Raw genomic sequence first — 22,966 nt, forward strand, 5'->3', positions numbered from 1 at the left:
ATCCGGACGATTCTAAATCGCAAACCGGATACGTGTTTATATTGAATGGTGGAGCTGTCAGTTGGAGCAGTTCTAAACAAAGCGTCGTGGCGGGATCTATGTGTGAAGAGGAGTACATAGCTACTTCAGAAGCAGCAAATGAAGGAGTCTGGATGAAGGAGTTCATATCCGATCTAGGTGTCATACCTAGTGCATCGGGTCCAATGAAAATCTTTTGTGATAATACTGGTGCAGTTGCCTTGGCAAAGGGATCCAGATTTCACAAGAGAACCAAGCACATCAAGAGATGCTTCAATTCCATCCAGGATCAAGTCCAGGTGGGATACATAGAGATATGCAAGATACATACGGATTTGAATGTTGTAGACCCGCTGACTAAGCCTCTTCCACGAGCAAAACATGATCAGCACCAAGACTCCATGGGTGTTAGAATCATTACTGTGTAATCTAGATTATTGACTCTAGTGCAAGTGGGAGACTGAAGGAAATATGCCCTAGAGGTAATAATAAAGTTATTATTTATTTACTTATTTCATGATAAATGTTTATTATTCATGCTAGAATTGTTTTAACCGGAAATATAATACATGTGTGAATAGATAGACAAACATAGTGTCACTAGTATGCCTCTACTTGACTAGCTCATTGATCAAAGATGGTTAAGTTTCCTAGCCATAGACATGAGTTGTTATTTGATCAACGGGATCACATCATTAGAAGAATGATGTGAATGACTTGACCCATTCCGTTAGCTTAGCACTTTAGTGTTTAAAGTTTACTGCTATTGCTTTCTTCATGACTTATATATGTTCCTATGACTATGAGATTATGCAACTCCAGAATACAGGAGGAACATTTTGTGTGCTACCAAACGTCACAACGTAACTGGGTGATTATAAAGGTGCTCTACAGGTGTCTCCGATGGTGTTCGTGGAGTTGGCGTAGATCAAGAATAGGATTTGTCACTCCGATTGTCGGAGAGGTATCTCTGGGCCCTCTCGGTAATGCACATCACTATAAGCCTTGCAAGCAATGTGACTAATGAGTTAGTTGCGGGATGTTGCATTACGGAACGAGTAAAGAGACTTGCCGGTAACGAGATTGAGCTAGGTATTGGGATATCGACGATCGAATCTCGGGCAAGTAACATGCCGATGACAAAGGGAACAGTGTATATTGTTATGCAGTCTGACCGATAAAGATCTCCGTAGAATATGTACGAAGCAATATGAGTGCCAGGGTTGCTAGATCCACGGGCACCTATGGGACCGGCGGACCGGGTCCCTTTCGGTTCGGCGGGGGCGGAGGTCGCGCACAGAGCAGATCGAGGCGAGTCACGCGAGCGATTTACCCAGGTTCGGGCCGCACGGATGCCTAAAACCCTACTCCTGCTTTGTGGTGTTGTATTGATTTCTAGCTCGGGAGCGCGGAGTGCTACAGTACACACCAGCAGCTAGCAAGACCGAGCGTGAGTGTTCGAAGTGGCTAACCCCCTCTCTCGTTGCACTCGGGCCTCCTTTTATATGCTCAAGGGGTTACCGACATAGCAACGGAGGTAAAGGGCAAAAATGGAAAGGTGCTTGTGGTAGGTACAGCTACCTGCTGCAGTGTTATCATACCTAACCCTGGCGGCAGGGGACAAGGGCATTAATTGCCCGTCTGTGTCGCCTAGACAGTACCGAAAGGGACCGCTAGGGACGCCACCGTTTGCCACGGTGGTTATCTTGTCAGCGCCTGCTTGCCACTTCGCACCCCTAGCTGCACGGCCCCCTGCCACGTGTGCTCCGGAGGGCCCTAGAGCGACATGTTGGCAGGTGTGCTGGAGCGTAGGCACGAAGTGGGGGTTTCCCTCCTTGCCGCGGTCGTCGTCTTGGCGTGTCCGGGAGCTTGTCGCTCACCGGGCCTTGCCGGGACGCGTGGCGCGTCGCGGTAAGTTTTCTTGGTATGCCTTGATGGCCTTCCCGGCAAGCTCCTCTTGCCGGGGTCTTGTTTCCTTCCCGGCCAGCTTCTCTTGCCGGGGCCTTGGTTGGCCTTCCCGGCAAACTCCTCTTGCCGGGGCCTTGTTTTGAGTACTTTGTTCTTGAATGGTCTTCAAAGTAGCCGCGGAGGGTCTTGGCGGCCACCCGGCAAGCCTTGCCGCGGGATGCTGCGACTGCCCGTGCACAAGTTCGGGATACTAGGGTACCCCTACTCTAGTACACCGACAGGAGCCCCCGGGCCTGGGCCAGACACGGTGCCGAGCGCTGTCGGGCCAGGCCCAAAACAGTGCACGGGCACGCGCGGCCTAGGTCACGCTACATTCCCCGCTTCCACCACGCACGCACGGAACGGCACGCGTTGAATGCGGCGTCGCGGGCGAGATCGTGGGTGGTTATTTTATTCGGAAATGCGGAACGTCCGCCCCCCTCCCCTTTTATAAGCAGAGGAAATGGGGGCAGTTCGCACATTCGCCCGTTGCTGTTTCCAATCTCAGAAACCTCCGCCGCTCCCTCGCCTTCCCAGAGCAGAGAGAGAGAGCAGCGCCCCGCTCCCCATCGCCGCCAGCATCACCAACGCCGTCGGCCTCCTCCACTGCTTCCGCCATGGCTCCGAAAGCCGACAAGGGGAAGGCCGTGAAATCGACCGAGGCGCAGCGGCTCGCGATGCTGCGGAAGGAGCGGGCAGTCTTCCCCCCCAGGCTTTCCGCGAAGGAGCTGAAGGAGAAGTACTACCTCTTATGGTCGGCGGAAACGCGCGCGCATCCGCGCACAAAGGTACTCCCCGCCATCGCTTGGAAGAAGGCTCCGAACGGATACCCCTTTTTTGCTCTGTTCTTCTACTGCGGGCTCTGTCCGCCCTTCTCAGATTTCTTCTGCGATATCATGAATACGTACGGGTTCCATCTCCTTGACTTCACTCCCAATGCCGTCCTGACAATGGCAGTTTTCGCACACCTTTGTGAAAACTTTGTCGGGGTCCTTCCCAACGTAGCCCTCTTCCGCCACTTCTTCATACCCCGAGTAGAAAGAGGAGAGCCTCTATCCAGCGGGATTGCCTGGATCTCAAGGTCCGGCATGAAGGAGACCTATCTGGATGGAGAGTTCCGCAGCAAGTGGGAGGAGTGGAGAGCGGATTGGTGCTGGATTGACGAAGAGGATCCGCAGCCATTCACCTCCCAGCGCAAAGCCCCAGTAGCACGCGGCGGCGATTGGAGTGACATGGCTCCGGAGGACGCCAGGCTGAAGATTGCCGTCACCAGGATCCTGCGCCTGAGGTTTGCCGGGCTTACTGTTGGCGCTGTTGGCGCAGACTTCCTTCGCCGCCGCATCGCCCCCCTGCAGGACGGGGGAGGCCCACTTGGGAGTTCAAGAACGCGGCAGACATCATGAGGCTGCGGCCAGGCCTCAATTACAACTTCACAGTCCTGGAACTCGATGCGATGCTGCAGGAGCTGTTCAGATATGACCCCCAGCATCCCGTGGTGTTCAGTTGCCGGGGGGCGTCGTGCCTTTGTGCAACAATTCTGAGCTCGACCGCATCCGCGCAATGATGCCGGAGTGCGACTCGCATGGAATTGTGCCAACTTGGCAGGAACCCGCCGACGAGGTCGTGCAGCAGTTCTTTGACGACTTGGTGGAAGTGCCAATCCGTCTCGAGGAGAAGGACGGCCTCACCCGCGACACCACGGACGCGGAGTTGGCGCTCATCGCCACCAGGATGGAGGAGGCAGCGGTAGCCGCACCCGCGGGCGAGTTCGGTTTTACTGTGGAGGAGGCTGATGTAGCGGAAGTGGCAAGCCATGCCGAGCGAGGGGACGCCGCCGGCAAGAAGGAGCTTGTCAGGCGTGACGCCGAGCCGAGCGAGCCCGCCGGGGACACGAGCGGCTCATTGGAAATTAACTCTTCTTCCTCCTCGCCTTCAGGCAGCTTGCCGCAAGCAGGGCCTCCACCCCCGCCAAGAAGGCGTCTCCGCAAGGCTTGTGATGTGGCGGAGCGGCAAGCGGGCCGACAGTCGCCACGCCGCGTGACACGCTCGACCACGGCAGACACCGCTGCCGCAGGAGCGCCTCGTGCTACGACGGCAACTGGAGCGGAGTCTAGCCGGACCACCGCTTCAGTCCCTGCCGCTACTCACGCCGTGCCAACAGCCGGAGCGGGGTCGTCTCAGGCCGCCGCCACTGCTCCCTCCAAGAGGCCAAGGGAAGCTTCTCCTCCGCCTCCTTGCGCCGGGCGCACGCTGGGCTTCGACTTCTCCGCGTTAAGCTCCGACGAGGAAGAGGAAGAAGAGTAAGCTTCTCTTGTTGTACTTGCATTTCTTCAACTCTTGCTGTTGGTCTTGTATCTCATTTGCTTTGCTCTGAATTTGTTCCTTCTTAGGACTCTGGCCCAGAGAGCGGCAAAGAGAGCCAAGGCCCCGGTGATCATTGTCGAGGACCAGCCCACTGCGACAGCAGGTGGCGCGCCCGAGACAAGCTTGCCGGACATGGCGACATTCCTCCATGGCAGCCCCCAGCGTAAGTGTGTGAATTATTTTCCGCGGCGAGGCGCGCATGGGTACTTGTCTTTGCTGATATCTGCTTGTTGACTTGTGTAGGAGCCGAGCAGCCCCACCAGGAGCCAGGGGAGAATCCCCCGACAAGGGAGAATTCTCCGACAAGGGAAGGCTCTCCGGCAAGGAAGGGATCTCCGGCAAGGGAGAAGTCTCCGGCAAGGGAGGGTTCTCCGGCGAGGGACAACGCCAGTAGCCCCCCGACGGCGGAGGCCACGACTGCAGGTACTCCTCTCGCTTCGAAACTTCCCTTGGGTTCTTCTCTTGATCTTCTTGAGTTTTTGCTGGATTTTGCTTGACTCTTCCCCCTTTTTCCGGCCGACAGATCCACCCGCTACGGAGCAGATGGAAGCCGAGGTCGCCACTGACGCGGCAACCGGTGGTGGCGACGCCGCCGGCGCAGAGGCCGCCAAGGCAGACGCTGCGGCAACCGGCGAGGGGTCCGGCGATCGTACTGACGGCCCTGAGGCCGCAGGAGCGCCAGGCGCTACACCGACCACCGACCCGTCCGCCGCTGCCACAGCGCCAGGCTCCGGAGAGCCCCAGCCAGGCGTCTACCTGAAGGCCGGCGACGACGTCTTCATCAATCTTCCCTGGGCATCAAGCTCCAGAGCGCCGGTCGAGGGAGAGGTCTTCGACGGAGAAATGCTCGCCTCCGCGGGGCTGAAGCTGGTCGACGCGCCAAGCGGCAGCAGCAACGAGCCCGAAGAAGAGCGGCTGCTGCGCAGGTTGATGTCTCTCTACCGCACGCGACAAGCCAAGCTGGAGTCCCGCGAGGCGCTTGTTGCGAAGGCGGGGGCAGACATTGAAAAACGCACGGAAGAGCTCGGGGGTTTCCACCGGGAAGCCCTCCGATCCCTGGCGGAGGAGCGTGAGCGGCTCGTTGAAGCGCAGAAGGCCTTCCTCCTCGAGAGGGCCGAAGCCGAAGAGCGCCAGCGACTTGCCGCTATGAAGCTAGCCGCGGAAGAGGGCGAGCTGGCGCAGCGGATGGTCAATCTCGACGCCCACGAGGAGGAGCTTGCCTCGCGCGAAGAGAAGCTTGGTGGAGCCCTCAAGCAAGCGGAGGACGCTGCCGCCGCTGCTGAGGCCGCCAAGGAGGAGTTGAAGATGAAGGTGGCGTGGCTGGAGGCCGGTCTCTCCGAGAAGGGCAAGGAGCTCAGCACCGCCAAGGTCTCCAACGTGGATCTTGAGTTGAAGCTAACCACTTTGACCAAGACTCTGGACAGCGCCAAGGAGCGGGAGGCGGCCTTGAAGGAGGAAATCAGGGCCGACAAGGCGCTGCTGGAGAGCGCTGCCACCGCCCAGAACGCCTTCAGGGAGACCGTGACGCACTGGACGGAGAGCCTTGTGAACGCCGCCACGGACATCGACAAGGAGCTGGCGCAACTGGGGATAGAGGATCTCGGGTATTCCACCAACGACAACCTCCAACCCAGCGCCAAGCTCGTCCTGTTCTTCAAGGGCGTGGCGACAGCCCTTCAGCGACTCCGGGAGAGGATCCCGAAGCAACTAGCTGACGAGTCACGCGAGATCTGCGCAGGAGCCCTCGAGAAAGTGTTGATGAAGGTGGCCTTCCGCAATCTGAGCCTCCGCCTCACCAACATCCTCAGGTCCTTGCCGCCAGAAGCTGATCTGGAGGAGCTCAAGGCCCTTGTCGCACCCATTGTGGACAAGGTGAGCGGGATCAAGCGGGTCGAAGGCGATCGCGTAGATTAGGCCGCTCATTTCTTCTTTTCTTGTCGCTGCCCATCATGTCATGAAAACAATCTGTTAGAGCTGTGACAAGCTATCTTGTAATATAACTTTCTTATGGGTAGTGGTTGCTATGTTATTCCCCTTTACTCGATTCCTTGCCTTCTATGCTTTTACCCTACGCTTTTAGGGAACCTGCCGGCGCAGGCACGCTTGCCGCGGGTGCTGAGTACGGGACGTCAGCAGCCCGTTGGCGGTGCCGCTGCCGGCAAGAAACCTTGCCGCAACTAGCTGCAGCTCACTTAAGTTGCTGAGCGGGCTCGAAGCAAAGTAAGGGCGCGGCTAGTTAAGCAACTAGTCGCAGCTTACTTACGTTGTTGAGCAGGCTCGAAACAATGCAAGGGCGCGGCTAGTTAAGCAACTAGCCGCAGCTCACTTAATGTTGTTGAGCGAGCTCGAAACAACGCAAGGGCGCAGCTAGCTACGAGTTGGCTCCTCCGCGCACAGGTTTTCCATACAAAGTGCGGCCGTTCAGGGGAGATAACTTAAAAATTAAAAACCTGGTTGCCCAGGCTTTGACAACTTATCTATTCTGTTGTTTGCTTCCCGGCAAGGCGAAATTCTTGAATGACGCCTGGTCCATGCCCTTTTCTTCCCCTTCCCCCCCCCCGGCAAACTTGCGCGCGAGGGAGTCTTCCTTTCCTTGTGAAAAAGAAAGAAGAGAAAATACAGATATGGAGCCTTATGGCTCGTTATTGCTTACCGTGGAGCAGGTGCTGCACAAAGTGTCAGATCATATATGCCAGAAAGTAGGAAGCATAAAATTGACAAGATGTGCGGAGCACATGAGCTTTACTTATGCACGGGATCTGCGCCCGGCTTTGTACAAAGGATCACATGCAACAGCGGCAAGACTTTGTACAAAAGGGTGGTTGCCGGACAGGGTCCGACAACCGCGCCTTACGGGTAAAACTTACGAAGAGGCTCGATGTTCCAGGAGTTGCTCACCGGAATGCCATCTTCGGTCTCAAGGCGGACAGCGCCGGGCCTAGTGACTCGTTTCACCCGGTAAGGGCTTTCCCACTTCGGCGTCAACTTGTTGGAATTCTTGGCGGAATGAACGCGCCGAAGAACAAGGTCGCCTTCCTCACGTTACTCCCTTTACTTGATTCCTTCCTTTGTATGTTTTTGCCCTACGCTTTTAGGGAACTTCCCGGTGCAGGCACCCGAGCCGCTAGCGCTAAGTGCGGAGCATCAGCAGCCTGCTGGCGGTGCCGCTACCGGCAAGAAACCTTGTCGCAACTAGTTGCAGCTCACTTAAGTTGCTGAGCGGACTCGAAGCAAAGTAAGGGCGCTAGCGGCTCACTTAAGTTGCCGAGCGGACTCGAAGCAAAGTAAGGGCGCTAGCAGCTCACTTAAATCGTTGAGCGGACTCGAAACGAAGTAAGGGCGCAACTAGCTATGAGTCGGTTCCTCCGCGCACAGGTTTTACATACAAAGCGCGGTCGTTCAAGGGAGATAACTTGAAATTAAAAAAATCTGATTGCTCAAACTTTGGCAACTTATCTCCCTTACTCGTCAGCAGGTTGACGTGCATGGCGGTCCAGAGCGCTCCAAGATCCACCAGCTTGATCTGGATCTAGCGAACGCATGGTACCGTGAGTACCAGGACGCTGCCGGTCCCGCGCCTCCTGAGATGGGCGCGGTGCATGCACGGACGCCGAGGTCTTGGAGTGCACCCGGTCATTGTGGGAGCCGGCTACGCCGCCGGTGGGCAGCGCAGCCTTGTCCTGAGACCTGGCAGCACCGTGAGTCCCCTCGTCGACGCGTGTTCTTCCGCCGGTGCCTGCCCTACCAACCGTTTGCTCCGGTGGTGGCTGGCTCGGCGCGGACGGAGCAGCTGCCTCCGAAGCTTTCTTCATCGGCGGCATGTTGATGAAGATGATGAAGATCTAGCTCGCAAGAACGCCGGATCTGGTTCACACAACTTCGACGCCCCCTACCTGGAGCGGCAGAGATGCCGGGGTTGCTAGATCCACGGGCACCTATGGGACCGGCGGACCGGGTCCCTTTCGGTTCGGCGGGGGCGGAGGTCGCGCAAAGAGCAGATCGAGGCGAGTCACGCGAGCGATTTACCCAGGTTCGGGCCGCACGGATGCGTAAAACCCTACTCCTGCTTTGTGGTGTTGTATTGATTTCTAGCTCGGGAGCGCGGAGTGCTACATTACACACTAGCAGCTAGCAAGACCGAGCATGAGTGTTCGAAGTGGCTAACCCCCTCTCTCGTTGCACTCGGGCCTCCTTTTATATGCTCAAGGGGTTACCGACATAGCAACGGAGGTAAAGGGTAAAAATGGAAAGGTGCTTGTGGTAGGTACAGCTACCTGCTGCAGTGTTATCATACCTAACCCTGGCGGCAGGGGACAAGGGCATTAATTTCCCGTCTGTGTCGCCTAGACAGTACCTAAAGGGACCGCTAGGGACGCCATCGTTTGCCATGGTGGTTATCTTGTCAGCGCCTGCTTGCCACTTCGCACCCCTAGCTGCACGGCCCCCTGCCACGTGTGCTACGGAGGGCCCTAGAGCGACACGTTGGCAGGTGTGCTGGAGCGCAGGCACGAAGTGGGGGTTTCCCGCGGCAAGCTCCTTGCCGCGGTCGTCGTCTTGGCGTGTCCAGGAGCTTGTCGCTCACCGGGCCTTGCCGGGACGCGTGGCGCGTCGCGGTAAGTTTTCTTGGTATGCCTTGAGTGGCCTTCCCGGCAAGCTCCTCTTGCCGGGGTCTTGTTTCCTTCCCGGCCAGCTTCTCTTGCCGGGGCCTTGGTTGGCCTTCCCGGCAAGCTCCTCTTGCCGGGGCCTTGTTTTGAGTACTTTGTTCTTGAATGGTCTTCAAAGTAGCCGCGGAGGGTCTTGGCGGCCACCCGGCAAGCCTTGCCGCGGGATGCTGCGACTGCCCGTGCACAAGTTCGGGATACTAGGGTACCCCTACTCTAGTACACCGACAATGAGCATCCAGGTTTCCTATTGGTTAGGTCATGTCTACATAGTTCTCGAACCCGTAGGGTCCGCACGCTTAAAGTTCTGTGACGACCGGTATTATGAGTTTATATGTTTTGATGTACCGAAGGTAGTTCGGAGTCCCGGATATGATCACAGACATGACGAGGAGTCTCAAAATGGTCGAGACATAAAGATTGATATATTGGAAGCCTACATTTGGACATCAGAAGAGTTTCGGGTGAAATCGGGATTTTACTGGAGTGCCGGAGGGGTTACCGGAACCCCCCGGGGGTTAATGGGCCTTGTTGGACCCTAGTGGAGAGAGAGAGGGGTCGGCCAGGGCAGGCCGCGCCCCCCTCCCCCTCTGGTTTGAATTGGACTAGGAGAGGGGGGGCGCCCCCTTTCCTTCTCCTTCTCCCTTCTCCTTTCCCCCTCCTAGTAGGAGTAGGAAAGAGGGGAATCCTACTCCTACTAGGAGGAGGATTCCTCCTCCTGGAGCACCCTCTAGGGCCGGCCGGCCTCCACCTTGCTCCTTTATATATGGGGGCAGGGGCACCTCTAGACACACAAGTTGATCGTTGATCTCTCCCAACCGTGTGCGGTGCCCCCTCCACCATAATCCACGTCAGTCATATTGTAGCGGTGCTTAGGCGAATCCCTGCAACGGTAGCATCATCAGCATCGTCACCACGCCGTCGTGCTAACAAAACTCTTCCTCGAGTTCTACTGGATTGTGAGTTCGCGGAACGTCACCGAGCTGAACGTGTGCTGAATGCGGAGGTGCCATACGTTCGGTACTGAGGATCGGTTGATCGTGAAGACGTACGACTACATCAACCGCGTTGTCATAACGCTTCCGCTTAATGGTCTACGAGGGTATGTGGACCACACTCTCCCCTCTCGTTGCTATGCATCACCATGATCTTGCGTGTGCGTAGGAATCTTTTTGAAATTACTACGTTCCCCAACACATGGAATAATCAAAAATTATAGATACGTTGGAGACGTATGAAGCATGTTTGGCCTTGAACGGTGGTGATGAATGAGGTTGGGGTGACCAGTGGAAATCGAGGTGCAATACCAGGCTCTGAGTTGTCGTGATGATTTTGCCCTTCATCGGTGTCGAGAAGTCTGCCCTGTTCTGATACTCAGGAGAGGAGAAACGATCAGGTGTAATTAGATTCAGCCTGGACAAATCAATAGAGGTGTTAGACTAATATGTCACGCATTGTGAGTTTGTGACATATCTCCTAATCCCCTAAATTGAGGAGTATCGATATGATTGCGATCTCCCATTTATGGTTAGTATTGTAAACCTGTCTATATATTAACATGGAATGAAAAAGTCCAAGTGTGGCAAATATTCCTAAACTCTTTCATGGTATCAGCCTAAGCATCCTCACGCTTCCGCCCTCCTCAACCGTAGCGCCGCCGGCCTCAACCCTAGTGCTGCCGTCCCCATCTCCCTCCCCTCCCATGGCACCCACCGAGTCCCCTCCTCATCCCCAAGACGCCCTTTGGGCGCAGGCCACCGCCATCCACAACATCCGCTTCCTCGTCCCCGAGTTCAAGAGTGTTAGTGTCAAAACCGACCGATCTCGGGTAGGGGGTCCCCAACTGTGCGTCTGAGGATTGAAGGTAACATGAGACAAAGGGGACACTATGTTTACCCAGGTTTGGGCCCTCTTAATGGAGGTAATACCCTACTTCCTGCTTGATTGATCTTGATGAGTATAGGGGTTACAAGAGTTGATCTACCTTGAGATCGTAATGGCTAAACCCTAGACGTCTAGCCTATATGAATTCTGATAGCCTCTACGGACTAAACCCTCCATTTTATATAGACACCGGAGGGGCCCAGGGTCGTACAGGGTTGGTTTACAGAGAAAGGAAAGCACACATCCGGACGCTAATTGTGCCATCCACGCAAAGGAGGGTCCCATCTGGACACGGGGGAAGGCCTGCTACCTTATATCTTCACGGCCCATCAGTCCGGCCCAAGCTACGTGGCCCAGACACCTGAGAACCCCATAATCCAAGACTCCCTGAGAAGCCCCCAAACTTGCCTTCAATGACGATGTTGTATCTAGCTCATGTCTTCGGCTTTGCAAGGTGGGTTCCTTATTATAGTTCGGACCAATGACAGCCTGGCAAAAACCCCTTACACTTTCTCCCTGTTGTCGCTTCGATTTCCGTGTGCTGAGTGAATACGAACAATCCATGTTTTTTTGCAAATAGGCACCTCACCACGTCCGGATGGCCTATATATAAGGATATGTAGATCCCCTAATGTCATTCCACATCGCGCTAGAAAAGGAAACTGCCAAGTTTAGCCACGAACAAAGCCTTCCGTCATGGCCAGTGCCCTAGGCTCCTCCTCATGCCCCATGGCCCTCAAGAGGGTGATTGGCAGAGTTTTTCTAGCCTCATCTTCAGCTAAGACGACTCTAGACGCAAGGTTACCTCCCCCTCGCGGATCTAGTCCCCGTTCGAGCGGGATTATATTCAATCAGCAATGATGCGATGGTGAGAACTTCCCCAACCCCAGTAAGGAGGAGAGGGTGTGCTTCGTCCCATTCTTGTTGCGGGGCCTGGGATTTCCCATCCATACCTTCCTCCAGGGATTATTGGAATTTTACGGTATCCAACTACACAACCTCACCCCAGGATCGATTTTGCACATCTCAGGTTTAGTTGCCCTCTGCGAACTACTCTTAGGCATCGTGGCCCATTTTGAATTATGGAGGAAGTTCTTTTGCCTCGTTCCCTGCCACCGGGGTGGTTCCATATTTGAGGTGGGCGGTCCCGAAGTATGGCTATAGCCGGATCCGGATAGCTCGTAGGAACACCTAAAGAGGTATACCGGCAGTGGTCTTCGGAATGGTTTTATATGGATGACGTTGCGCAGCCGGATCCAGGTCCGGCACGGCCTCCCAGAATTTTCAAATGCTCCTTTAAAGAAGCGCCTCAACTGGCGTCCCCGAAGGGCCCCAAGGAAGAGGACAATGCGGAGATAAAGAGGTTGGTCAGCAAGGTCAGGTTGCTAGCCCATACCAAGCTCTCGATAGACAAGGTTATGGCGATTGCAATAAAGAGGTGTGTCCAGCCTCTTCAATCCAGAGTAATCCCTTTATGGTGTTACAACGGAGAAGATGACGCATCCCGCTACAGACGGAAGGGTCCGGATACTCTAGCCGAACTGGCCTCAATCTTGGCCGATCTGTATAACACTACTAGGAAAAGGCCTACTAATGGCGCACCAGTAGTGCGCCATTAGTATGCCTAGAGGTGCGTCATTACTATCTGACTTAGTAATGGCGCACCACATAGAAGTGTGCCATTAGTAATATTTTTTTTCAAAAAATTATCAAATTTTTTTTTAAAAAAATTCAACTTTTTTTATTTTTTTTCTTAATCTCGGGTCACTATGGCTTAATCTCAAGTCAATATGCGTACTAATGGCGCACCAATTTTGCGTACTAATGGCGCACTACTGGTGCGCCATTAGTATACCAGATAGTAATGACGCACCTCTAGGCATACTAATGGCGCACTACTGTGCGCCATTAGTAGTATGCCTAGAGGTGCGTCATTACTATCTGACTTAGTAATGGCGCACCACATAGAAGTGTGCCATTAGTAATATTTTTTTAAAAAAAATTCAATTTTTTTATTTTTTTCTTAATCTCGGGTCACTATGTGCCATTAGTAATATTTTTTTAAAAAAAATGAATTTTTTTTATTTTTTTCTTAATCTCGGGTCACTATGGCTTAATCTCAAGTCAATATGCTTAATCTTAGGTCAAATCATACTCTATGGTCAAACTTCCCAGAAGGTCACCCATCCTCACACTACTCTAGCCCAAGCACGCTTAACTTCATAGTTCTATCCAACCCCAGCACCACCTCACTTCACAGGCACTTGTTGATATATCTATCATATCAATCCTATTAAACCTTGCTGATGTCTAGGACTTTGTTCATGTTCATGAGTATGATAAAATTTTGAAAAAATATTTCAAACTTCCCGGTCATATTACGTATCATATTTTGAAAAATAATTCAAATTTTTTTTCGAAACCAATTTTTTTTCTATTACTAGCGGCGCACCTAGCATATGGTGCGCCACTAGTAAGTTTGAAATTTTTTGAATTTTTCTTCCCTCCGGATCTTAAAAGCCCCATAACTTTTTTTCTATTAAATTTGGATGTAACTTTTCGAGTAGATGATTTTTCATATAAAAAACTTTTTAATCCGAGTTCGTATGCAAAAGGTATGCCCATTTTACAAATTTCAGAGAGATTTTGCAAATAAAGTCGAAATTCATATTTGTAAACTTTCCCAACAACTAGACCACATATCACATAGGAAACTTATTTTCTTTTATTTTTTGGACATTTCCATCAGTTTCTTTTTTTTTAAACTGAAAAGGCGATCCAGGGGGGTTGCATTCGGTACGTTTTGGGCCAAGTCAGTAATGGCGCACCGTGGGGGTGGTGCGCCATTACTAGTTAAACTAGTAATGGCGCACCACACCCACGGTGCACCATTACTAGTTTTCAAAAACAATAAAACAAATTCTGAATTTTTTTTAAAAAAAACTTAGTAATGGCACACCAGTTGACAGTGCGCCATTACTAGTTTTGAAAAAATAAATAAAAAATTTTGGAAAAAAAATTTGAAAATAATTTACTAGTGGTGCACCATGGATGTGGTGTGCCATTACTAGTTTTGAAAAAAATTGAAAAAAAAAATTGTTACTAATGGCGCACCGTGGATGTGGTGCGCCATTAGTATTTGGACACTAATGGCGCACCAACACATGGTGTGCCATTAGTATATACTAATGGCGCATCACATGTCTGGTGCGCCATTAGTGTCATTTCCATCTATAGCCCTTTTCCTAGTAGTGTAAGGGCGAGAAGGAAGAGTTTCTCTGGTTAAACTGGCGGGAGGGTTATTCCATGTACACCCCCATTGAAAGGGTAAGATTTCGATTGTCTGTATTTATTTTATTGCTTTACAGACACTAATCAAATTTGCCCTTCGTTGCCACCAACAGTCATGGAGGAAGATGATCGAGGACGTCCACTGTCCCACTCCCCAGCCAGAGGATCATAACCGTGATAAAGATCCTGGCTTTTGTGAGGATCCGGACATATATGTCGAGTTTGACGACGGGGTATTTTATCAAGCGAGTCTTGATGGTTCGGAGGTGGCTATTACCGTCGAATACCCCCGCCTCTATCCCTTCTACATTGTGAGTATTCGGAGATTCCTTATAAGGAAATCATTATCTGCATTTCTATCTCTTGTACTGATTCGGGTTTTGATAGGATCGGCGTTCTAGGGACCATATCCCCTCAAGGGCGGCCCCTACACAAGGTCGTCGTTCAAAGAGAAAAGGGACCGGGAGTGCTGCGGAGACCTCACGGCCTTCCAAGAGGTACGTGTGCTCTAAAACATGCCTACGCATGACTCCGGATTTGTGAAAAGTCTCCTTTTATCCTTGACATCAGGAGGAGTATGCGGCGGACGGTTGACAAACGCCCGATCAGCCGAATGTCCACTGATCCGGTGCCGGACTCGTCAACTAGGACGTGAGCCGATGCAACACCAGATCCGCCTCCTCAAGAAGATTCGGATGACGTATCCATCTTGAACTCCGAGGTGGAAAGCATATGAATCACCGTCGATTGAAAGAGGCTAGCCGGCTCCGGCATTTTCTGAACAAGAGTTTACCGCACTCAGTTCGGTGGACGCGTATCTCCGAGCCGCTCGAGACGGACTTGCCGAAGTCATTCAACTGTTCTCGAAGGACATATAGGTAAAAGTTCACGCAATTTTTGACAGTCATGTGCCAGTAGACCCCGAGACTTGAAGCGGTGAATTTAAACCTATTTAAGGATCACTATCACCCGCAGGTTCTCAAAGAGAAAAATGTCGTGATGTCCCAGGAGCTAGAAGCAAATCAGACACAGTTAAATGCTGTCACCGTCGAGCTAGCAAAAATGGAAAAGGGGACAACGAGCGTGTCCGAGAGGAATAAACATGGCGGGGAAAAGGACAAACTATCCGAATAGATAGTTTGCTTAAAGGCTCGGTTATCGGCCATTCAGAAGGAAAATGAGAAGCTGAAAGGCGGCATGTTCGGTATGTCTTCCTCTCTTATTATAACCATCCTAGGTGCTTATGTGCAATCCCTTAAATCAAAATGTCATGACTCTGTTGCCATAGGCCTGTTGACTGGTCGCCGGAGGAAGAAGTATCCGTATTTCAAGGCGACATGCTGAAGGAACTGCCCATGGTGCATGCTCGGGCCCGGAAAGCCATGAAAAGTATGGTGAAGGCTTTAGGGCCATCTGATACCCCTCTAGAAAATATGGAGGGTCTGGCAAACCTGTTCAAAGGTGCCCGGTGCCGGTTCGAGCTATGGAAGATATCCGCCTGCCGTGAAGGCGCACGAGAAGCCTAGGCCATGGTGAAGACACGCTTCACTAAATTGGACCCAAATCATATGGCCGGAGTAGGACCATAGGGACCGAATGGGAAAGAAATTCTAATGAAGTTGGTTTATGACCAAGTAATGATAGCTGCGAAGTACTCGCAGAATGACAATAAGTTAGACAGTCTTATAGATGGAGTAGATAAGGAATAGGTGTTTGTATTAGTCAACTCGTACCTTTTATCTGAACATGTGAACATTTTTTCATCGCAGGCCTTTAGCTTTTGTCCTCCAAATAAAAACTGGTGGAGTGTTTCCGGATACTTTTTCTTGAAATGAAAGAAGTATGTATTATATATGGAAACCAAGCAACCTGGTCATTGTGCTCGAACAAACAAAATTTGAGTTTGGAACGTATGTTATATTACCTATGTAAGAAACATCTTCCAAGGAAAATAGTTTTGTTAAGGGTTCCTTTCCTTGGGTCGGCATACTATGTGTACACGTGCCGGGGTGTGCGATCCATAAACGGAAAACTGTCTCACGGTGTTGTAAAGTAGTTGCAATACTGCAACAATCTGTCGTTTGATTGCCGAGCAATTATTCCCTTAAGAACGCTAGCTTTCGGATTCACCCGTCTGAGGTACATGTTTGGATAACACGGTTGTAACGATCGTAGAGGTGCTCCCTTCATGCCCTAGCCGGACAATCGGGAATGTAGGGCATAAGCATAGGAGCGAGGCAACCCAGCTTGACAAAAACTTAAGTCATAGAGGTGCATATAATGGCAAAAAGGATGTATATCAGCAAACGACACATATATTGTGAGCTCTAGGCTCAGGATAATGATAAGCTTCTATTTACAGAAGCCCCCAGTCATGGTGGGGTGTGTACATTTATGGATGTGTACCCCTCAAGTGTTCGACCTATCCGAACATATCATGGAAATCGTACAAAACGAGCAAATGAAAAACAGATGAAGAGAAGAAAGAAAAAGAGAACGAAAAGAAGTATGGCCGAACTTATGCGTAGAATCTTCGGAGCTGAGCAGCGTTCCACGGGTTCGGCTCTAAGCGATTTCCGATGCATTGCGAAGGTGGTAGGCTCCTCCAGTGAGAACTTCATCTATAATGAAGGGACCTTCCCATTTTGGTTTAAGCTTATCCTTTTTCTTCTCTGGGAGGCGTAAAACAAGCTCACCGACGGTATAAGTCTTTGCCCGCACTTCTCTGCTTTGGTATCACCGAGCCTGTTGTTGATAGAATGCGGAACGGGCTTTTGCAACATCGCGCTCCTCATCCAAGCCATCCAGGTCGTCCTGCCAATCGAGCTTGGCCTCTCTCTCTTCATACATGCGCACTCGAGGTGAGTCGTGAATAATGTCGCAGGGCAAGACAGCCGCTTTGTCGTACACGATGAAGAAATGCGTGTATCCGGTCATGCGATTGGGCGTGGTCCGCAACCCCGAGAGTACGGAATCGAGTTCCTTGACCCAGTGTTTATCCGACTCCCTTAGGTATCACACTAGTCTGGGTTTGATGCCACTCATTATTAGGCCATTAGCCCGTTTGACCTGATCATTTTGTTTGAGGGTGATATACGGAGGCGTAGTCGAGCTTAATGCCCAGGCACACCAATTTTTCACCTCATCTACTGTGAAGTTATAGCCATTGTCAGTGATAATGCTGTGCGGGACACCATAACAGTGTACAATGCTGGATATAAAGTCGATCACCAGCCCAGCTTTAGCTGTTTTTACTGGTTTGTGTGACACCCCAAAAATTTGGCCTTGTTTTAATGAATTAAAATTTTGCCAGGAATTAAAACTTTGAATTTCTGAGCTCCATTTTGATTTTTAAATCATTTCCTTCCCTGTTATGATGAGTTTTTCCCAAAGTGAAAACCTTTCAAATATGTTATTGGACTTGTTTAACCTCTCAAGAAAAACTTCCCTTTTATCAGTATAACTAATTACATAATTAATTTGCTTAATATTTATTTTCTTGAAAAATGGTTCTTCAAGGTTATATGGCCATATTTGAACTACAACCATTTGATAAATTCACCTAAAATTCTAACCAAAATTTGGAGATGTCATGTGATGTTTCTAAATCACTTTTATGCAAAAATATTTTTTTTTCATGAAATATTTTGAGCTCTACACTCAATTTTTCTTCTCTGGTCCAGAGTGCAATTTGCACTACAACCCTTTTAAATAATTCTTTCTAGCCTCCACCAAAATTATGGGATATTGGTAGTATCATATGATTCAAGATTATGCAAAAACCTGGTGTTGTTCTTTGAAAATTTTGAGTGAATCAACCTCATCTTCATTCTGGTCCAGCCTTGTGATTTCTACTACAACCCTATTTAATTTTGCTCCAATGATCTTGTGCTTTCTTCTATTTGTAGACAGCCCTACCAAACCTCTAAATCCAGGAGCATGCACCCATTGGATTAATTTTGGTACATGAAATAATGTCATTTATTTCCTGTCCAGAATTGAAGTTTTGTGAAACTTGCACTAACAAGTTTCTGCAATTGGCAAACCAACCTTACCACCCTCTTGTACATCTAAAGAGACCACCATCTGGAGTTTTTGGCCACTCCAAGACCAGCCTAGGTGCCTGTGGCATTTTGTCAAACACCTGGAGAGCATGACCAGTTTTGACATGAGTTTTGGCATTGCACTGTGAACTTGCACCTCTGATCAAACAAGCATGTCCACTAGACTCCCCGTTACACCTAACCTGGGTCTGTTAATTGCCAGCCTCGACCTCGACCTCTAGCACGCTCTGGCATTACGTCGAGCACCTCCCGTGCACGCCCGGAGCGCGAGCAGAGCGCGTGTATTGCACGACCCGCGCCTGAGCCGACATGCTGGCCCCACGGTTTTGGCTCGCTCTGCAGCACCTCGCCACGCGCTACCCTTCTCACCGCAACGCGCCAAGCAGCCCCCGCCGCGCCCGGCAGGCCAAGAGCTAGCCGCCGCCGCCCGACAGCTCCTGCGCTGGTCGGCGCCGCCAAACCTTCCCCCGCTCGCCACCTGGCCCCTGGAGCAGTGCCCACTCGTCCGTTAGTTCCTGCCGTCATCCCCAGCCACGCCACGTTGCCCTGCAAGCAATAGAGAGGCGGTTCGCCGGCATCCTCATCCGCCGCCGCGGAACCGACCTCGACGAGCTATAAAGGGAGGCCCCCGAGCTTCCCCGAGCACGCAGGCAACCTCAGGCCACCCCATTGGCGCTCCCCTAGCTCGCATTCGACCCGGGGAGGTCTCCTTCCTCGTCTCCGGCAACTGCTGCCGCCGCCACCGCCCCGGTCAATTCGGCACCACCAGGGCCTCCGACTCTCCGTTCTCTTCGCCAGGAACCTCCACATCCTCCCGTGAACACATTCCCCTACTCGATTTTGATCGGAATCCACCGTTGCCCCAAAACCACTCCGCTCCCGAAGCTCTCCGTCCGCCGTGAAGCTCGCCGCCGGCAGCTCCCTCCGTCCCCACCGGCCTGGCAACCACCGGGAGGACCGCACTGGAGTGGCGGATCCATCCCCGCCCTCGGGGCCCCGCGAAGAGCTGCCAGTCGCCGGCGACGATCGCCTGAGCTCCGCCTCCGCTCGGGACAGGGGAAGGAGGGGGAGAAAGACTAGTCAAACCTGACTAGTGGGCCCCTTGGACCCACTGTCAGTGACCCTGCGCCTATCCCCGTAGGTTAAGTGAAGGCGTAATCCGCCCAGTACGTTTTCCCGGCTCCGAAAGCGTATTCCCCTCCGAAACGTTTTCTTTTTTGTTTTAATTTAAATAACAGATTTGACCAAATCTTTGACTGGCTATAACTTTTTAAATATAACTCCAAATGAGTTGATTCTTTTTCCTACCTTCCTCAAATTTGGTCTAGTTTATTTTAAGATTTATTTGAAAAAATTTCAAACAACTTTTTTGTACTGTTTTTGAAATGTGTGTTAATTCAAATATATTTTTAAATAGGATTTTGGGGAGAGAGAAGAAACTTTCAAAAGTTTTGGAGAGCACCTCACCCCTCCACAACTTAAAGGCAAGCATTCTGAACCCTGGCATAATGTTTTTGGTGTGTTATTTGACACGTTTATAACACCACCTTATTTCAGAGGTCTTGTTATTTCATGTGACATGATCATTTGCATGGAAGCATATTAGGGATTTCCTTGCTGTTGGAAATGAATATAATTGCGATGGTAATCTTCCTCATGTGCCTTGCATGCATGCCGGAAAGGAATCCGGGAAAGCCTCGTCCTTGGGTAGGCGTGAGCTTGTCGCCGGTCCCCGTCGGGGCGGTTATGTCCGGTATGGCATGGTAAGGTATATTGAGTGGTGATTTTGTTGATTGAAATATATTTGTTTACATGTCATGCAGGGAACTTATAAACCTCCTGAGTCGACTGTAGACCGAGTCTTGTTTCCAGTAACCCCCATACTTGCTATGTACTACCACTTGTCCCTGCCGCAGGTAGGGTATGGTTCAGTAAGTCGTCAACCCCTTTCAAGCACACACCGTACAGAGAGGCCATGGTGGAAGATATCGGTTGTAGCCGGTAGGCATGCCACCTGGTCCGGGGGCATGGGTGTTTCCGGTTGAGACCGAGAGGGGAGGCCACCCCTTAGAGCGCGCGATATAAATTTGATCCCATGCTACGCGAGGTTGTAGCCTCCCCACTTAGAGTTTTGCTTAACAAGTGTCGTGGGTGATTCCAGACACCGATGAGTTAAGCTGGTGTGTGCAAGTTAGGCGTGTTTTCAACTAAAAGGCCGTAGACGGAATTAGTCCCGATGGACTAAAGGAATCCGTTGCTCGTGGGTAAAGAGTACACCCTCTGCAGAGATTAAAACCTATTCGAATAGCCGTGTCCATGGTTAAGGATTACAGTCTGGGATGGGTCAAGTATTGGTCTTAGTGTCGGTCTTCGGAGGAGATATTATTAAACCAAACTTGGATATCGACTGGTGACTTGTGAGAACCATGACTATTATTTTATGATGGACTAACCCGTTGCATTAATTATATTATCAAGTATCCCTGGGATGGTTCTACCTCCTGGATATTCATTGTGATCATTTCTTTTAAAGCCCTTTATGTGGTGTCGCTCAGACGCCCGACTGTGGCATTTCTTTTAAAGCCCTTTATGTGGTGTCGCTCAGACGCCCGACTGTGGCATTTCTTTTAAAGCCCTTTATGTGGTGTCGCTCAGACGCCCGACTGTGGCATTTCTTTTAAAGCCCTTTATGTGGTGTCGCTCAGCCCGACTATGGCATTTCTTTTAAAGCCCTTTATGTGGTGTCGCTAAGACGCCCGACTGTGGCATTTTATTCCCTCTCTTTTATTGCTTACTCATGTTGCATATAAATAACCTGCTTGCATGCATAAAAGATATTTTATTTGTGACTGACGATGTGATCATAGAATATTTCAGTGCATGATTATCAATTATATTATACCTGTGTTCTTAATGTTTGCGAGTACATTCAAAGTACTCACTGGCTTGTCCCGGGCTATTGTCTTGGCCAGATTTCTGCACGGAGAGGAGCGTTGCGGTGACAGCCTCGAGACCTAAGCAACGGTGATAGCAGCCTCGCGAAGATAGGAGTTAACCTGGTCAGCTGTTCCTGTGGGAAATGGAGTCCCATAGACACTGATGTCTCACAAACCGCTTCCGCCATCAACCACTAGAAACCCAATTGTTGTACCCACAAGCCAGAAGGGTCTTGTACTACATATTTTGTATTTTTGTTTGAGATTTCTGTATCAAATTTGGAGCCTCATCAGCTAACAGTAATCCTGGGGTTGATGAGCACGACGGTCTTTTCTGGAAATTTATGTCTGGAAAACCCGGTCGTGACAGACTTGGTATCAGAGCCAGGCTGACCATTGGCTAATCCTATTTTAGCCGGGCCTATAAACCTAGGTAAACCAACCCACCAGACCATAACCAAACCCCAGCCAAGCTTCTCGTGCAAGATAGCCACACAGTGACCCAACACCTTTTTGGCAGTCGGTGCCCAACCTATCAACCTAACCTGTCACTCATGCGCCAGTGACCGGCCCCTAAATAGTCCTTTCTTGCAAGCGTGCGAAGGAAGACTCCGTCCCCTTTTCCTATAAAAGGGGCACACTAGTCCCAACACAGCACAGCACAGCCTCTACCCCCAAACCGAGCCACCATGCCTGGCCCTGTCGTGCACAATGAGACCACAGCAACCAACCTTGGAGGTTTTGTGACCATACTCGCAAACCTCACCCGTCGTGCCTATGCGTTAGAAGAGCCCCCAGAATATGTTGTATACCAAGGACCCATGAGCGGTGAGAACCGTCAATTCTGGGCCACTGTACACATCTACGGTAGGGGTCTAGAGCCCGAGCGCCCTTATAGGTTCACCGGAAGAACAACTTCCTTTGAGCTTCAAGCCATCCAACTAGCTGCTCGAGAGGCTATAGTTCATCTCCGGCACTTGTCGCCCAGAGTTAACTGTCGCTCGTTCCACTACTACCCCAGACGTGAGGGGTATGGTAGACCACCCCAAGTTGCCAACGGAGATCACGAGACGGATCCTGCATTGTTGCACCTAGTGCGCTATGTAAGTGCACTAGAGGAACTGTGTGACCAAATCACTATTGATCTAATCACAGCTCGAGGAGAGCTGGTTCGTCGAGCCCCGGCGAGAGAAGAAAACGAGCCCAACGCCGACAACCCAGTCGTGCTGTTTGGACACCCGATCGAGTCCCTAAGATCTGCCCCAGCCATAGGCCAAGGTGCTGCGATAACCCCAGAAGTGCTTCGTCGCATATTGGGAGCACACTCCAACGGGGTTGTGGCCAACAATCCCCGAGATGGTCATCATCGCTACCCCGAGCCTGCAGCCCCTCAACCCACTCCAGCTAATTCCGACGACGAGACCCGTGGAGGAGCCTCAAGGCACGCCCGCTTGGATGTAAACGAGGTAGACTAAGTCACCCGAGTCGTATCGAGTCCCAGTGTACCCTCGCTTTGTAATCGTGTGGTCTTGTAATTAAATGCCGCCTGTTGTCGTACCTCTGTTTTAATGGTAGCCTTGCCTGGATGTGCCAGTATGTAGTATAAGATTTCTATCCCGGCACAGTTACCAAGAATCACCCCGTCAACCCCCCACAGTAACACATCACTATAGTGAAATGTGTGAATCTGTGGCTTGACCCCGACCCTTGGCACAGAGCTGAATATTTTCTTTACCATTCACCACGGTAAAAATGACCCAGCTCCAGTGCTATAAAAGGCCACCGTGTGACCTTGCCAAGC

Source organism: Triticum urartu, chromosome 5 (assembly GCF_003073215.2).
Source record: "Triticum urartu cultivar G1812 chromosome 5, Tu2.1, whole genome shotgun sequence".
Taxonomy (NCBI): domain Eukaryota; kingdom Viridiplantae; phylum Streptophyta; class Magnoliopsida; order Poales; family Poaceae; genus Triticum; species Triticum urartu.